Source organism: Malus domestica, chromosome 04, assembly GCF_042453785.1.
Source record: "Malus domestica chromosome 04, GDT2T_hap1".
Classification (NCBI taxonomy): Eukaryota; Viridiplantae; Streptophyta; class Magnoliopsida; order Rosales; family Rosaceae; genus Malus; species Malus domestica.
This window is the reverse complement of record NC_091664.1, coordinates 16,758,051-16,775,829: the sequence shown is the minus strand read 5'-3', so window position 1 is coordinate 16,775,829 and position 17,779 is coordinate 16,758,051.

Sequence of the window (17,779 nt, the reverse complement as noted above, 5' to 3'; positions counted from 1 at the left end):
CATGACACTAAATATTGTTTAAACTTGCACACAATTGATATATAGTATAAAAATTGTAGGATGGACTTGGAACAACCCTGCCATCTATGTGGCTCCGCCACTGATCAATTTCCCTAACCTATATTATATTATAAGAAATAGCAGGAGGGACAAAAAAGGTGTTTGGGGATTCCTACAACTTTTGTAGGTCACATGCATCAAATCCTCACCACACAAATAGTTTCAACACAATCCCTCTTTTACCTAATGAGTTTTCTACCACATTAGTGTTACACTTTTATAAATAGGGTTCTCACACTTATTTGCCATAACCATTAACTCATACCAAAAAAGCCATTCCAATTTTCAGAGAGCCAAAACAATTCACAACACTAACATGTCCAAGTTTATACATGAAATTGAGGGTTTTAACACCGAGTTCCATGGTGGTATAACATGGAACCTCCTCCACTTCCATGGTTACCCAAGGCAAATCCTACATCATGGTTTAGCTATGCCGACTTGGAAACGCCGCTAGAAAATATAGATCAGGTCTGTTGGAGACTCGATTATAAGACGGGTGTCTCTGAGAATTGGAACCACAAGTTAATGAAGGAAAAAAAAAGATCATGTGGACCTCAATGGTAAGCAGAAAACAATGGCTCAACCAAGGATCACATTCCTAAATTTTCAATTGCCACAGAAGCGTCACGGTCATATTGAGTTGTATTAGCGTTCCCTAGAGGGAAAGGTTGAAATAAAGGAGGAACACAACAAGGGGTTTGAGGATTTTCGTCAGGTAGCAAAGGGAAATGGACCGCATCAACCACAATGGGATTCTTTGACTGTGAAAGAGGTCGAATTGTTTGATAGAATTTGGTATCAGTGATCGTTTGGAGAGAGTTATGCTTAATAGCTATGGTAGAATAAATTTGAAGGCTTAGATGTTAAGCAATGTAATGTAGTTATGCAATGTATTTGCTAACTATTATATGATAATAAACATTAGGACTATGTATCCTTGTTATCACCAGCGCCTACCATGTCCTAAACTACATTAACGGTAAGAGTATCAAATATGTAAATGCACACCATATACATTAAATACACATGACATGCATATCATATATACAGTACATGCACTTGATATGCACAAAACTAGAGATCGAACAACAAGCTGCTTTTCGCATTAATAAGAAACTTTAACGGCAACATATTGGTATAGTGGATACAATTAAAACATAATTGTTATGTATATAAGATTACAGTGAGAGTTTGCAAAGACTTGTTACATATATCAACCACCGCTTAACTGTGTACGTGAAAACATGGTACTCATTATCGCTTATTTCATGGACACGTATGACCCTTAACATTCTCTAAGTTTTTTTGTTAATTTTGTTTTTCACTGAGGCCAACTAGGTTATGGTCATACTCACTAAATTCTGAGGCACAATATACATGCATCATAACTAGTGAACATTCGCGATTCTCATATTAAGTTGTAGCCATGCACACCATAAGCATACCACATGCCCAAAACAGTAAATTTTCATAAATTTCTGCAATTGAACACTTGAAGCAGAAATTGGAACATACCCAGTTTCTAGCACGTCAAAAAGTAAAGTTCATTCCCCAATCCATAGGCCCCAACATGAAACACAAACCCTAATTTAACTTCTAAGTATTAATTTATCTTACAAACAACCCATTTATTCAACAAATCATTGATGCAAAAACTTGGAACTAAACACCCTACCTGAATATGCATGCCGAAGTTGCTAAAAAAAATGAAACTTTCCGACAAAAATAGAAAATATGGTACAAAACTCGACCTCACTCTTCTCACCTATCTCTCAACATCACTGCGTTCGAAATCATAGCTATGAGGTCAACTCAAAACCTAGCTCACACTTCTCACCTCTCTTTGCATTTCCCTTTTTTCGAAATTAATGCTCACACATTTGAGCTCAACCCAAAAGCCCAAGTTCAAAGTTTTCTCTCTCGACATCCTCAACTTCAAAATCAGAAAAATGATACAATGAGCTTTGAGTTTTTGCAATTTATATGTGGGTATTTTCGTGATTTTGCTTTTGTACATGGTGTGCATGGCTTGTGCATGACCGGTTTATCCTATTTTAGTCCAAAGATTAAGAAAATGGGTCATTTTTGGCAATTTCCCTAAATTTTATGAGGTTGGTTTATAACTTGTTGACTAGAAATCTTCCCTACACATTGTGGAAGAAAGTAGATGACAACGGGTCACATTTGCAACTCATTAGATTTTGGAATTTGAAAATAAAAATAGGGATAAGAGTGCTGCCTGCCAAACATATAAGCGTTTAGACCATCTCCAATTAAAATGGTTAAATATACCATATTTCATAATAAAAAAAAAAGTATATTCATATACCATATTTCATAAAGTCATTTAGAAATTATTTTTAAATGAATAGTGTCAGGCTATATTCATATACCATATTTCATAAATAAATAAAAAGTATGTTCATATACCATTTCCAGCGGAATAGTCTAAACTTAGTCCTCTTAATAATTTATTAGTTTTAAGTTTATTCTTTAAATTCATTGATTAATTTAATTAAGCAATTGTTTGATGTTTTCAAATCTAACCGTTGAATTTGAATCAATTATTCTAGCAAATGAGTTGGGCTCCAAAAAAGGGATAAGAGGGGAGGGGGGCTACACTGGCTAGCCTAATGCCCATTTGGCCAAATAATAACCTGGTGGGTTCCCTAGAATTATTTCCCAACTATCCATTAAAGATGAATTTTTGGACAAGCCAGACCTTTTTTGGGTTTTGGGACCTTCGACCATTTCCTTTGGAGATGGCCTTAGCTATATTTGAAATGTCACTATGTATAGTATCTCAAACAAATAATTTTTTTTTTCATGTTATATAAATTTATACACTTTTTTTAATGGGAACTTTAACGAAAAGCACCCGGTACTGTTCACTTTAACGAAAAACCACATTTTTACACTAAAAAGTCAATCATGGTACTATTCACTTTACCCTTTATTTTGTCCTTATCATTAAAACTCAAAGTTTTCAAGTCATTTTCATTAGTTTTCCTTTTTTTAATTTGTCATATGAACTAAAATTTTAAGCGATTTGTCATACTGAATTTTGAAAATCATTAATTTAACATCTCACCCAAACTCCGTTAAGTTTTCCAACTAAAATAAGTCAAGTGCAAGGCACAAGACTTATTTTCAAGGTCATTTCGGATATTTCAACTTCCCACTTGATCCCCTTCACGATTACTTTGGACATTCTAAGGTTGTTTTGGACATTTCAACCCATTTTTAATGGATATGATTGACCTTGTTGAATTCTCAAAGCTTGTAATTAGGTAAACTCTATATTAGTGGGCTAATGTACCTTTTTAATAGTTCACCATAATTTTATCAAACAAACGTAGCATTTTTTTTTCCAGCCAAAATTTTTGGGTTTGTACAAAAGATAAGTTGAGAACTTGTGAAAATGAGGTCAAAAGTTCAGAACCAATTTAATCTTCCTAGCATACATATATTTTTGTACAAAATAATAAATAAATAAACTTGTAGAAAAATGAGGTCAAAAGTTCCAAATAACATTATTTTGAAGGTAGTGCTATTCACATACCTCTTTTTACCTCCCATACACTCTTGTTACATTTTGTTCATTGATTTTCTTCAATTCATTCGATCCGACGGCCGGATATTGAGAGAGGTGTATAAGAGGTAAAAATGGATATGTGAATAGCACCACCATATTCAGAAAATTCATATGACAAATTGCTTAAAATTTTAGTTCATTTGACAAATTATAAAGGGAACATTTTTGCACCACCCTAAACTCTAGGGTATGCTCACCACCTATCTTATAGCTTGACATATGTCTTTTTGTCTTAACTCTAGTTATCTATTTAATTAATCAATTTAAAACTAAGCAAAGAAAATTGAAAAAAAAAAAAAAAATTAATCAACAGTCATCATCATCACAAATTGTGAAGGCTCTACCCAGATTTGTCAAAAAATGATGATCAAGCAGAGGAAGAAGAAGAAAATTTGCAAGGCCTCACCACTTCCCCAACATCCGCACCCAACCACGTTGGTGGTTATCCTCCCCTCTCCAATAACCATTTGCAAGGCCCTCTCTCTTTGAAAAATTGTAGCGATGATCTTCAAATAAAGATTAAGAGATTGAACGGTTCCGATTATGAAATTTCTATGTTGAAGATACATTATTTGCAAATGGATGAATAAGCTCATCTCCAAGAGAGAGTGCAAGTATTATCTTTATATCCATGGGGTGATTGATCTCTAATTCCTATAACCAACTGTTAGAGATGAGGCTGGTTGACCAGAGCCTTCCTCATCTGGTGTAACAGATGTCATAATTTTTAGTTGTTTTTCTACTACCGGAGTGCTTGAGTTTATATAAAACTCAATGCACCTTCTCAGAACTTATGTGTCTATTGACCTTAAACCATATGACATCTAGCACCTATTCAAAACAACCAAATCGTTTTCACTAATTGACATCTATTAACAACAGCAACTTTTCATTCAATATTAGAAATTATACTATTATATAATAATATAATTTCCAACAATCCTCCACATGAATGAAAAATTATGAAGAATTTGTGAGTATAGGCGGACAAGAGATGCATTGGGAGAGGTGTCTTTGGGACTTGAACTTACCCTAGTGAATACTTATCGGATTTATTTCATGACGCAGTGGATATGGAAGATATTGAACTGTTCATTGTAGTAGTAAACTGAGACAATAAGCAATACACATCACTAATAATAATATATGACGATTCGTTGTGTTCATTTTGGTCTTAAACAAATTCTGGATTCATAAGAGCTTTAGAGAATTTAGCCATTTCATTCTCATAGAAGCAACCCACATCTTTTATGAGATAATCTTATGTTCAATCTCTAAAGGGAAATTGGACTTATTAACTCTGATATCCCGTCCAGATATTTATTGTACTTTATTAGAATGCCCCTTTAAAGCCACGTAGGCCTTCCACGTGGACCTTAAGTTTTCCTTCATTTTTCCACTCTTATTTTACTATTTTTTAATAGTACTCATTTTTATAAACACGTGGCCGCAGACAAAACTTAATTCGGAATTATGACGAAGAAGTTATGTTCCAAACAATGTAAATTTACCTAAGATAAATTCATATTTTAAATACTAACCTTGTGCAGTGTGCACCATTGCCTTGGTGTGGCATGGTAAAGCATAAATCAGCCTTCAAAGAGGCTAAAAGGGATGGCTTTGATATGCAAGTTGCTTTAAATAAATATTTTAATGGGTTTTAAAACTGGATGAGGATCCTTTTCGAATTCTCTTTGTGAGGATTTTAGAGATCCTCACATCTTACTTATTTATCGTATATCGTGTGATCAGTTTTTATCAAATACTAATTGTGTTTAATTTTAAATAAAAAAATCAAATAATTTATGATGAATGACTAAGATGTGAGGATCCTTAAGATCCTCACAATTTAAATCCGGATGAAATTCAAATTCTTTAAAACCCACACTTGTGCCATCATTTTAGCACACCTCACCGTAATTCTTTCTCATGTCTTCCCTCACGATCCACTCCCCCTTTTCTCCCCATTTTCAGTGGGCCCCGCCCTCTCTCTCTCTACTTACTCACTCAATCATTATTATATTCATCACTACTCTAACACTCTCTCTCACATAAACTTCGTCGAGAGATTTTTCAATGTGACCTTCACACGAGATGGTACATCACGTGTTTTCATATAAATTGTGGGATATATGTGTTAAAATGTTAATAACTTAAAAATTAAAATTTTCCACCACTTACATAGAAACACGTGATGTACCATCAATGTTTCCGTCACAACTAAAAATTTCTCACTTTTGTTACCTATCAAATCCACTAGGCACCATGTAACTCTCCCTTTTTTCTCTCTCCACGGCACCTCTGTCTTTCACTTTCATTTCACTCATCTCCCTCACCTCCCTCACCTCTCAAACTCTCTCATATCCATAGCCACTGTTCTAAAAATCTCCGCCTAGCGCCGCCTAGGCGCTAGGCCCCAGCCCACTGCCAAGACCACCTAGGCACCCGCTTAGACCCGCCTAGGTTGCAACTCACTTAGACAGAAAATACATAACTTTCATTTTGCATTTTGTTTTTTTTCCAATAAATTGTACGAGACTTGTGGCATACTTGAATGAACAAACATTATATCCTTATTTCACATGTTTTCATTATGTTCCAATACTTCATGATATATATGCATTCTATTTTGTAGTTTATGATGAAATTATATATATTTCAAGTAGAAGCAGACACTTATTTACATGAAATATGATAGATTTACTTAAATCCGCCTAGTCCGCCTAGGCCCCGCCTAGCCGCATAGGCGCTAGGCCTCAGCCCGCCGCCCGACTAGCGCCTAGCGACTTTTAGAACCTTGTCCATAGCTCTCTCCTAACTCTCTCCCTCTCGGTGCATGCCAAAACCACCATCACACCACCTGCATAAATTCTCAAATCACCAGGAACACTACGCAATTTGTTCAAAACCTCGTGCTAGCTTGGGAAAAATGCAAACTTTTCGTTATGTGTCTTGACGGAACCCGACAAACCAAACCACTATGCACCATTTAACTCTCCCTATTTTCCATCTCGGTAAGCTTCGACTTTCTCCCTCACGGTTTTCTTCAAGTTCTAGGGAGATATAGACGATTTCCTAACCCACCATGTTTTCCGACGAGTTGTAGGATTTTTCCAAGCTAACACCGGCCAAACCTTGTTGATTTGGTCTAGTTTAAAGGTGTAGGATGACTTCTCATAACCCCTAGGCCACAGGTTTGAGCTTGCATACTTGAATCCGAAACCCAGAAAACGAAGAACTCCAACTCGGATGGTCTATTTCAGGTCATTTTCCGATGAGCTCCGGCCAACTTTTGGCCTTAAAATAGATATAATCTTATTCTTCTCGTCCTAAGCTTTGTTTTGCTATATTAGGGGTTAAATTTGGTTGTGTAAAGCTCCAAATGGGGCATTTGAATTTCCTCCCAAATTTCCGACAAACATCCCGTTTTTTGTGCAAACGGGGGAAAATATGTTTATTGCATTTATTATTATTAGTCTAATGATTAGTATAGTAATTTATAAGAGATGACCACCTAGAGGAGTACCACGAGCATAATAGATTGGGCAGTTACGACCCTGCGATATATTTGTGAGTGGGTCTTTACTTTTAAATATATATTTATTTGGTTTCCATATATATATATATATATAATAACGAATTTTCTACGTTACATCTAGATTAGACTAACGTTTATAAGAATTAGTGGATTGACAGAATTTATGAAATTATCCTAAATCCTACTCGATGCACAGGTAGGCATACTATTATGGGCCGTCTTAATTATATTTGCGGCCATGAATAGTATTGTATTGACTAGAATCATCATGCATGCTACATTGTTGTTTGTGCTTGCCCGGGCAAGGACCAGTCTTCACGTGTATGTTCATATCATATTGATATGCTCACTATGGATCCATTGTAAGTGCCAGTCCTGTCCTAGATTGCTGCAGGGAATTAGGACTCGTATGTGATGCACATAGCACCAATCTTCATGTGTTTGTAGTACTATAGCGTAAATTATGATTACACTCAGTCAAGTTCATGTCAGAATATCTCTGCATGAGCTCGTGTGTTAGCATATGTCGATGAGCACCTGATATTATGTGTTCGTCATGCGAGATATTGTGATCATCCGATGTTATACATTTTCTATGTGAAATATTGTGATTTACCGTATTTTTGAAATATTAATGTTCATGGTAAGTGTTTTCGTACTATACGTAGTATATATATTTGGAAACTATACTTGTTTTACGGCGAGGAGTTATATGTTTTTGAAAAGGTTTTACAAAACTTTATTTTCATGCCCATTCACCTTTGTTTTTCGCCATTTTAGGTTTTAGTGGCAGAGCTCTTGTGTCGACAAGGATTTTTGGCAAAAGTTGATTTAGGAGACTACTTCCGATGGTATATTTCTTATTTTAATTTTACTGTACTTTACTTATGCTTTGACAACACGAAATTGGTTCATATCCTGCTCACATGCGCACTCTTGTATTTAGTCACTTTTAGGTTTAAATTTATTCACATTTGTCACATCACTACACATTATGGCTTCGTCACCTTTCGATGTATTTTTTGGGCTCTCATGTGGCGGAGATGGTGGGGTTTCTGGTGGAGCCTTAAATAATAACAAGTAAATAATTTGGTGGTGGTGGTGGTGGTGGAGGCACTATTTGGTGCAAGTTTCAAATCTTGGGTGACCTTCTCCATTTAAACCAACTCCAATCCTTGCACTCAAACCCAAATATTTAGGCCAATAAAGGATAGAATTTAGGTATGTGAACGGTGGAATGGTTTTAACCCTAGTTTTTTTTTCTGTAAGGATTTTGTTTTTTAAACTTTGAGCTAAGTTATCTTAATTTAATTTTAAGAATGTTTTAAATAAAAAAATTTTTAATTCCGATAAAATTTTAAAATTCAAACAAATCATACTAAGCAATATCTCAACCAACCACTTTAGTGATAGTTCATAACATAAATGATAGTTGATAAAATAATCTAAATGATACTTGGGGCCAAGCTATCGGCCACTATCATTTGTCCTCAACCGTTTCTAATTTTTTTTTTTAATTTTCACTTTTATTTTATTATTGTTGTAAAATCGACGGTGTGTGCGGTGAAATAAACGAAACAAGACACAAAATTTAAGAGGTTCTTCTATAGTCAGTGTGACTAGAGTACGTCCTCGAGGCAACAATGGTGCTTTCATTATAATTTAGAATAATAGGAGTACAAAAATAACTCTCTCTATTATCTCATCTCCTCTTCCTCTCTTTTCTCTCTTCCTCTTCCGTGCACTTCTTACTTTCATCCTTAGGTGTGTTGTGTTCCATAAGACTTGCTTTTATAGAAGCAAATCACAAGCAACATAGTGAAAGACATATTAGTGGAGTCACCTAACATTCCATCCAATAAAGACATATTGAAGTGGATTACTGGCCAGCCATCTAGTCACCCTTACAACACTTCTCCTTGGATGGCCACAAGTCTTCGATTGACTCGTTAAAATCTTAATCTGTTTTTGGATGCTCCCCTTGATGAGTAGTATCATATTTGTTGTGCTTGTTGACTTTCCACAGATTTGTTCTTGAATTGGGCTGGAGGGTCTTCTACTAGACTTCCTCTAAAGGTCTGAATTTACTCCTTTTATCTGGATCTGAATTTGATTCAAGGGTGGTGGACACTTAATCTTGAATCGGACTTATGATTTCTTCAAAGGACATCAATGCTTGATCTTGAATGCAATTAGACCATGAGGAGCTGTTGGAAATGTGCCCTAAAACCAATCATATGATGATACTTTACGGACATTTCACATGTTAAACTAATCTAGTTTAATATCAAGGGCAAATATTATTGTTTGAGCCGTCTCATATAAATGTTATATGCTTAAACGATAAGTCCAAGGAATATGTGATTGGGAGAATGCAATCTAAAGAAGTTAGATTCATGAGACCATTCTTTCGTAGACACATCCTAAACGTTCCTGATCATAGGATTGCCAATTGGGCATTGACAGTCCGTTAAGATCAGTAAGTGCTGTATCTTCTCTCAGGAAGAGTGACTAGTCTCGAGTCATTGGTGTGTGTGACATCAAGACAAGTACGTAGGTGCTCAATAGAGAATGAGTTCACTGAACACGATCAACGAAGAGTTCTCATATTCATGTCACATGAGAACTCATGGTTGGGATAATGCAAAGTAGTCATTTGACCTGAGGCATCATAGCTGTCTTGTGGTTAAGTCCTTGATCTTTGATTATGTCAAAGTCACTCCATCAGGAGGGTGTCCACGGCATAGTTGGGGTTAAGCCACTTAGCTATGGAGGCAAGTGAATGCGCAACAAGGGATCTCTAACCTTCAAACCGTTTGGGGGAGAATACTCTATGACATGATTTAGAATCTCTGGCTAGAGTATGAATGAGATTTAGGAAAGTCGTTCCAAATCACATTCAAAGTAATCATATAAGCACACGAATCACATTGGATAGTAGACATGAATAAACTATCAAACCAAACAATGTGGTCAAGAGTATTGTATTAGAGAAATACCGTATTGCATTTGTAATCCTAAACTGAATAGGTTCTCTACCTCTTCTGATTAGCTTGGGTAACCATGATATGCTGCTAGGTGTCACTCTTGGTTTGTGGAAGCCCTAAACGTGTATAAACACTAAAGGGAGAATTGAAAGTAAGTTTCAATTCACAATCGATTTTAAAGAGTTTTAATCGCCCACTGCCTCGCTAAAAGGAACCTAATGGATCGTACACCGTGTAAGGTGGAGATTGAAGAAACAATGGAGATGAGTAAGAATAATTAAATGGTTTAATTATTTATGGCAATGATTAATTAATATTTTAATTAATCAAACAAATAAGTTCGTTAAAGACCTCGGGATAGTTTTGGACCTTAAGGCCCAATGGGTTTCAAACGTCAAGCCCATTGACTTAAGTTGTATGACAATTTAATGAATAAAGATTCACAAAGGCCCAAAAGCCCAAATCCCTTATGTGGCCGGCCATGTGTGTTGAATTAGGGTTTTTGGTTCTTTAGGTCATTTAAAGAAGTGACTATATAAAGAACTTTATAGCCTAAAATTCATTAAGGGTTCTTTTGGAGAAAATTGGAGAGAACATGTCTCTCCTTTTCTCTCTAGGAGGCCGGCCCCCTTGGAGGGTGTATCTAGCAATCCTACCACTCCAAGGTCACTCATTTCTACTTAAATCTAACCTTGGTGTGGAGACTTAGAGGTTCTCAATTTTTGAGAACTTGGAGAACCATATTCTTCCATCCAAATCCATAGATTTTAGATGCAAGGAATGAAGGCCCTCTCTTTGGGTGATTAGCTTTTGCTTATGCAAAGAGGAATCTACAAAGGTATAAATTTCAACTCACTTTGATTTGAGTTGAGTCTTGGTTCACCAATCTACTAGGCTTTGAATTTCATGGGTAATGTTTTGTTTTTGAATGCATGCAAGCATGATTCCGCCTTTTAATTGTTAAATGCATGCTATAGATGTTATTCAAATGAACATGTTTTCACAAAATCATCCTTCAGGAGCTTCACGTGGCAAGTGATCTTCGACTTTGTCGGGGATGAATCAACACTTGTTTATTGCGCTTGTCTCCACATGCTTCAATGTATCATTTTCACTTGCCTTATCTGCTCTCCTTGCATAAGTGGTATTTTCCTTGGTTTTCCCCCATGCATGTGTGGCATCTTCTCTTGTAGTATTTGTCCTCTGATGTAGAAGTGGAATGCAACCCTTACATATGGATGGCTTATCACTTCTTGGTGACTGGAGACCCAACTCCAACAACAGTTGAAGATGGCTACTCGATAGCAATGCTAGGTAAGCAACCAGGAAATGTTATAGGCTATCGGTTCCTTACTGGAGTTTGATTGGAGGTTTCGACATATTGCTTTCTTTATCCTTGTCTTTACAGGTAAGAATAAGGACAAAGGAAAGGACAAAGATAAAGCATGATATGAGATACTCTTACTTTCGACCATGATGATATGAGATACTCTTGCTCTAGTCTGACTTGCTTTGAAAATGTATTCTTGGAAAGGAAGAAAACTGAATATTTCAAGATGCTTTGTTGAAGATGCATTCTCGAAGATGAGGAAGAGTTAGATATTCTTGCAAGTCTGCCTTGTTATGGAGAACGGAGGTCGACATATATAGAGATTTTTCAATAGCAAGTAGTGGTGATGTGCCTTTACTCTTATCAGCAACTATGGTATAATTAGAACAGTAAGATTTACGCGTTTTCAACTTTATCAGAGATCTTTTGACAAAGTTGCACGGGATATCTGAGATTGCGTCTGAAAAATGCCAAAGAACTTTATTCAGGAAAATCTGGCTTTTGAAATTCGGAGAGCGGTGCCTCTTCAATCTCTGAACAAGTGGCTCTGTTGCCTCTTCTTTTATAGATACATCAATTATGTTCAAGAGTATGCTCAGAAAGTTGATGTCTGTAGAAATTTTCCCCTTCTTACACTTCTGAAATTTTATTTGACCTTATTTTTCCGTCATCATTTTTTAAAATGGTTTGCCCATCTAACATTTGCTTAGATTTGAGTCTTAGGAGTGATACAAACGAGCATCGTCAGGATAATATATGGCGCCCATCCTTCTTATCTTCTAATGGTCCTCTTATAGTTGGGGACTTTGTGATGAAGAATAACTTAACCGCTACTGTGGTAGCTAGGAATCTTCTCACTCTAAAGGATAACAAAATCCTTTCAAAACGATCTGATGAGTCGGCCATTCAAGACTTCTTCACTTTCAATGTTCAATGTGTGGGCTCTGTATCCAATATGGGTCAATGCCTACTTGCTCAAACTCGCCAAGTTGAATCATTAATGGCTGAGGTGGCAAGTCTTAAACAAGAGATCAAAGGGCTCAAGCACGAGAATAGAGTATTGCACGTGCTTGCAAATAATTACTCAACGAGTATGAAAAGAAAGCTTGTCCAGCTACAGGAATCTGAAAGTCTGATTCAAAGTGATCACCAGAGGTTCGTTGCTAGATTCTGAAAGCAACAGATGTCTTCCCCTTCTGGTGTTTTGCCAAGTACTGGAGTGCCATATGATCAATCTCCAGTGCCTCCTCTTTCTGAGGTACTGCCGAGCACTGGGACTTCACATGAGCAACCTTTGTGAAGGCTTCATCCTATTTGTTTGTTTTAACTCATGTGTATGCACATATTTGTAATTTCTCGGAGATATTAATAGATAAGCTTTATTTCATTCAATGTATTGTGCTAAATACAATAAATTATATACTTCACTAAGATATGGTACTTCTGGACCAAATATCAATTTATCTTTACCCTCACAAAAATAAATGATCATTCTTAGTGTCGACATTATTTGAGTATTTAACTCATAATCTTCAATCCATATGATTCTTTTAATATCATAAACATCATGGATAAGATTTGTGTTGGCATATTGTTCAATCTGCAGTTCGAGACAATATTTCTCTCAACACTTTATAATCTTTCTTGACTCTTCATGAGTCACAATTTAATATCATCACATCTTCAGGAGTTCTAATTTAATATCATCAACTCTTGCAAGAGATTTTAGTATGTTGCAACAATATCATAATAATAGTACTCATTAAGGCAATTATACCATCCATTGGTATTGAGTACATAATTTTTATGCTTTACCCTTCCAAGGCTTACTTCAAGCAATTTGAATCCTTCAGGGATTTTCTACACTTCATGACACATTTTCCTTTGGAATTTATACAGAGCAACTTGCTCCCATGTATAATTGAGGGATTTACTTATAGAGATATGATGTGGGTGACTCACAACCCTTCATATATAATTCTTCATTCATATGAACTTGTTTACAACCTTGTGTCATATCATGTGAGTGTATTTCACTGTATTACAAATGCCCATATGTAACCTCATTGGTTCAACATATTTTGGCTATTTGTATTGCATTCAAGTACATATGTCCATTTTTCCACGTTCTTACAAAATTGTAATGGAACTGCCCTTCCCCATTTTTGGCCAATAATTTTTGTTGACGGAAAAATAACGGGACTCAATATCAACACAGCTCATTAATGAATTTAGTAGCTACTTAAAAAATGAATTTAGTAGCTACTTAAAAAAACCAAAATCAAAATTACCATTGGTTATCATCAATCTGTGATCCCATATTCTCATGTGCATGCGCATGCATAAAAACTTTTCATTTCTTTTAATATCTATTGCCTCTTCAAGGGCATTACACTATCTCTTCCAGGATAGTTGTAATTTAGATAATGTGGATCATAACCTCCTCTGGAGAGTTCTAGAACTTGGATTTTCATCTCCATTTCCGAGAGTTAAGTCATTTGGAACATATACTTCTATCATGCTTCATGCATGAGACATCAACATTCTCATGTCCGCGGTTTGTCGTATATCCATGCAGCGACTGTCATGCTTCTGGCATGCAACAGTTATGTTTCAGGAATGCAATAGTTTAGGAGTGCCATATTCTTCCTCTTTCGGAAGACTGATTCTTTTTTCTTTGGTCTAAAGGTCTGCCACGCTTCAAGCATGCAACAAAGAAATTATTTGTTGCCACATTATTTTTGTCCAATAAGGACATCAATTCGTGTAGGCACATTTGCAGCAAATATATGTGATTTCATCACTTTCTTGCATCATTAAATGTATCTGGCATTTGATTCATACATCGTTACATCATTCAATTATTCTGTCTTGATTTTCATGTTGATTGCTTCGTGAATCAAAATAAGACAAATTCTCTTTGTTCTTCTGGAACGGTTTTTTCTCATCATTCTTCTGGAATGATATTTTCTCATCGTTCTTTTGGAATGATGTTATTTTCTCCACCTAACGGCGGGAAAATTGTCTTATCAAACTGACAGTTCGGAAACTACGCGGTAAACATATCCTAGTCAAGGGTTCCAAATATTGAATGATAGATGGTGTTCAACATCAATGTCCAATATGCGATGATGCCTCATTTCAGTACGTTGTGGCAGTGCAATAGGCACATAGATAACACAACCAAAAACTCGTAAATATATCATGTTTGGCTGGTTCTCAAACACGAGTTGTACTGAGAAATATTGATGGTTGGTAACATGTCTCAACCAAATTAATAATGCATCATGTAAAGTAGCATATACTCATGTAAAAATTGGCAGTTTTGTTTTCATGAGCTGAGCGCGGGTAATCAATTTCATCCGCTTAATAAATGCTTCTACTAAACCATTTTGAGTATAGACATAAGGAACTTCTGATCCTTATTTAATAGTCTGTGGACTAAGACTCTTATGGCCTTTATTACAATTAAGTTGAGGCATTGCGGCACTTCAAACTTACGGTACTCATCTAGGAACTTCATGTCCTGATCTTCAGGATCAAGGGACTTCATGCCCGATCTTTTTGTATGATGGAACTTCGGGTCCAATCATTTTATATGATGAGGATCAAGAAACTGCAGGTTCTGATCTGATCAAGGAATTTCGGGTCCTATATATACTCATGTAACAAAAGATAAGTACAATAAATAAATTAAAACAATAGGCGGTAATTTCAGACATAGTGAATAAATTGCATTTAAGTAAAATAAAGCTTGTCATGAGGGCTTTAATTTAGCATCATTCACATAAATCAAAACTTAAAGTAATAGGCGGTAAAACTGTCCATGGTAAATAAATTGCTTTAAAGTAAATAGAACTTGTGAAAGTGTTTTAAGCCAACACCATTCACATAAATAAATATATATATTTTTCTTCTTTCTTTTCAAATGGTGCAACACCATCCAAAAGTCTTTACTTTATTATTATTATTATTATTATTATTATTTCTTATTTATTCACATGCTGCAACATTCCAAGAAGCCTTTGTTCTTTTTTTTTCTTTTTTTTTTCACATGGTGCAACGCACCTTTCCAAGAGCTTTGGCCCCATTTCCCCGTTTTTAAATATTATTTTTCATTCAAATAGTGTAGATGCACTATTGTCTTTTTCAGATGGTGCCATGCATATTCCATAAACTTCCCTTTTTTTTCTTTCTTTGTCTGTCTCTACCAGTCTCAAAATCCACAACTAGCTGGGTTGTTGTGGAGGTCACACAAAACCAATTCAATATAAAAAGGCTACCAGAGATTGGCGTTGTTCTTGGATGGCCCAAAGAACATGGCATCGCAAAGCAAGAACCTTCATACAGAGACATAGATGACAATGGGGTTGATGGAGGCACAAGAGAGGGAGGCATGTGTGGATTCATTCTTGCCATCACCATCTCAGACAACCGAGTATTCATGGGAGTTTTCGAGATCCGTCGAAAACGACGCGATCTGGGTTTTCAAATCTGATGAGATTCTTCTGGATCTCTGGAAACCAATTGTCAGGTACGAGTTTTCTTATCTCGTGACGACTACAGGCCGTAAATTTCAATTCTCATCGGAATTCGATAGGGCGCTTCAGGTGCAGTGGGAGAGACAAAAAATGAACATACCTTTTATTCTGTGAGATTTTAGTTGACAAAGATGAAAGGTGGGTAATGCTTTACCAGATTTATGGCGTTGTGCTTTCCACTGAGATGAGAGCTTCTCGTGCTGATAACGTGTTGTAAAATCGACGATGTGTGTAGTGGAATAAATGAAACAAGACACAAAATTTAAGAGGTTCCTCTACAGTTAGTGTAACTGGAGTACGTCCTGGGGGCAGCAGTGGTGCTTTCATTATAATTTAGAATAATAGGAGTACAAAAATAACTCTCTCTATTATCTCCTTTCCTCTTCCTCTACAGTCAGTGTGACTGGAGTACATCCAGTCACCCTTACAACAATTATTTTATTATTAGTGGAACCCGTAATATTTGAGTACGCATTGTTCAGCACTCAATTTGCTGATTATTCTATGTGGCCCACTAGATTTATGACACTTGTAAAATAAAATTATCCCCCAAACACCTACATCATGCTAACCAACCATACCAATTCTTCTATATATCAAAAACCAAGGATAAAATGGGGTTTGACCCTCCTAAATTATTACCCTAATTGAAATTCACCTTCTAAACTATTGTTTTGATAAATTAACCCCCTGAACTATTTAAAATCAGTCATTTAACCCCTTGTCGTTAGATTCCGTCCACTATTTCATAAATTCAAGGGCAAATTAATCTTTTTATCATCAAGTCTTACTTGTCAGTTATAACCACCAAGAATATAATGACACGTGGACACGGAATAATTCAAAAACTTAATGAGAAACATAAAGAAACCAAATGTTTGCATAGTGGATCATTTCACATTGTCATTACACATTATTATATGTCAACATGGTATAATTTTATTGGCGGTTATAAGTAACATGTAAGAATTTATGATAAAAAGACTAATTTGTCTTTGAATTCGCTTATTTCAAATAGTTCAAAAGGTTAATTTACCAAAAAAATAATATTTTTTTTAACTGGACTAATAGTTCAGGAGTCAAACGACAATTTACCCCAAAACCAAACATCCATGTTCTTTCTCACCAAGAATATAAACAGACGTATTGACTCGCCGACATCCATATTTGAGTTAGGTGCCGACATCCATATTTGAAAACAACATGGCTTCTAGGAAAGCAGGTTGGTATTCGGTCAACCTTGCCAAGGAAATTTCACCCATAAGAAATTTCAAATTATGATGGAAGTTAAAACTGTTTGGTAAAATACTGGCGAAGGTTGGTGGTTGGTGGTTGGTGCTATCATGGCTTCCACGACGGAGAAGTCTGACGATGGAGCAAGTAAAAAATGGTGATGCCATGGGGCCACTAAAAAGAAGAGGGTTTGGGGGGGGGACTAAAGAGAGATTACAAGAGGAGATGCGGGTGGCGTCGACAGAGGAGACGAGTTTTCCAGAAGGTGTTGGGGAAGATGACGGTTTCCATCACCCAAACTACGGCAGAAGCAAGAAGAAGGACGGAGTCTTGGGGGTTTGGGGGGTGTGGAAGACGTTACGGAGGAAAGGGGATGTTTGGATAGGTGGTTAACTTGTATTTGGTTACATGTTTATTAAACCTAAGTTTCAATAGGTGTTTTGTTCTCATCATCAGGTCACTTTATTTTGTCATTATTTTGGGTACTAACTA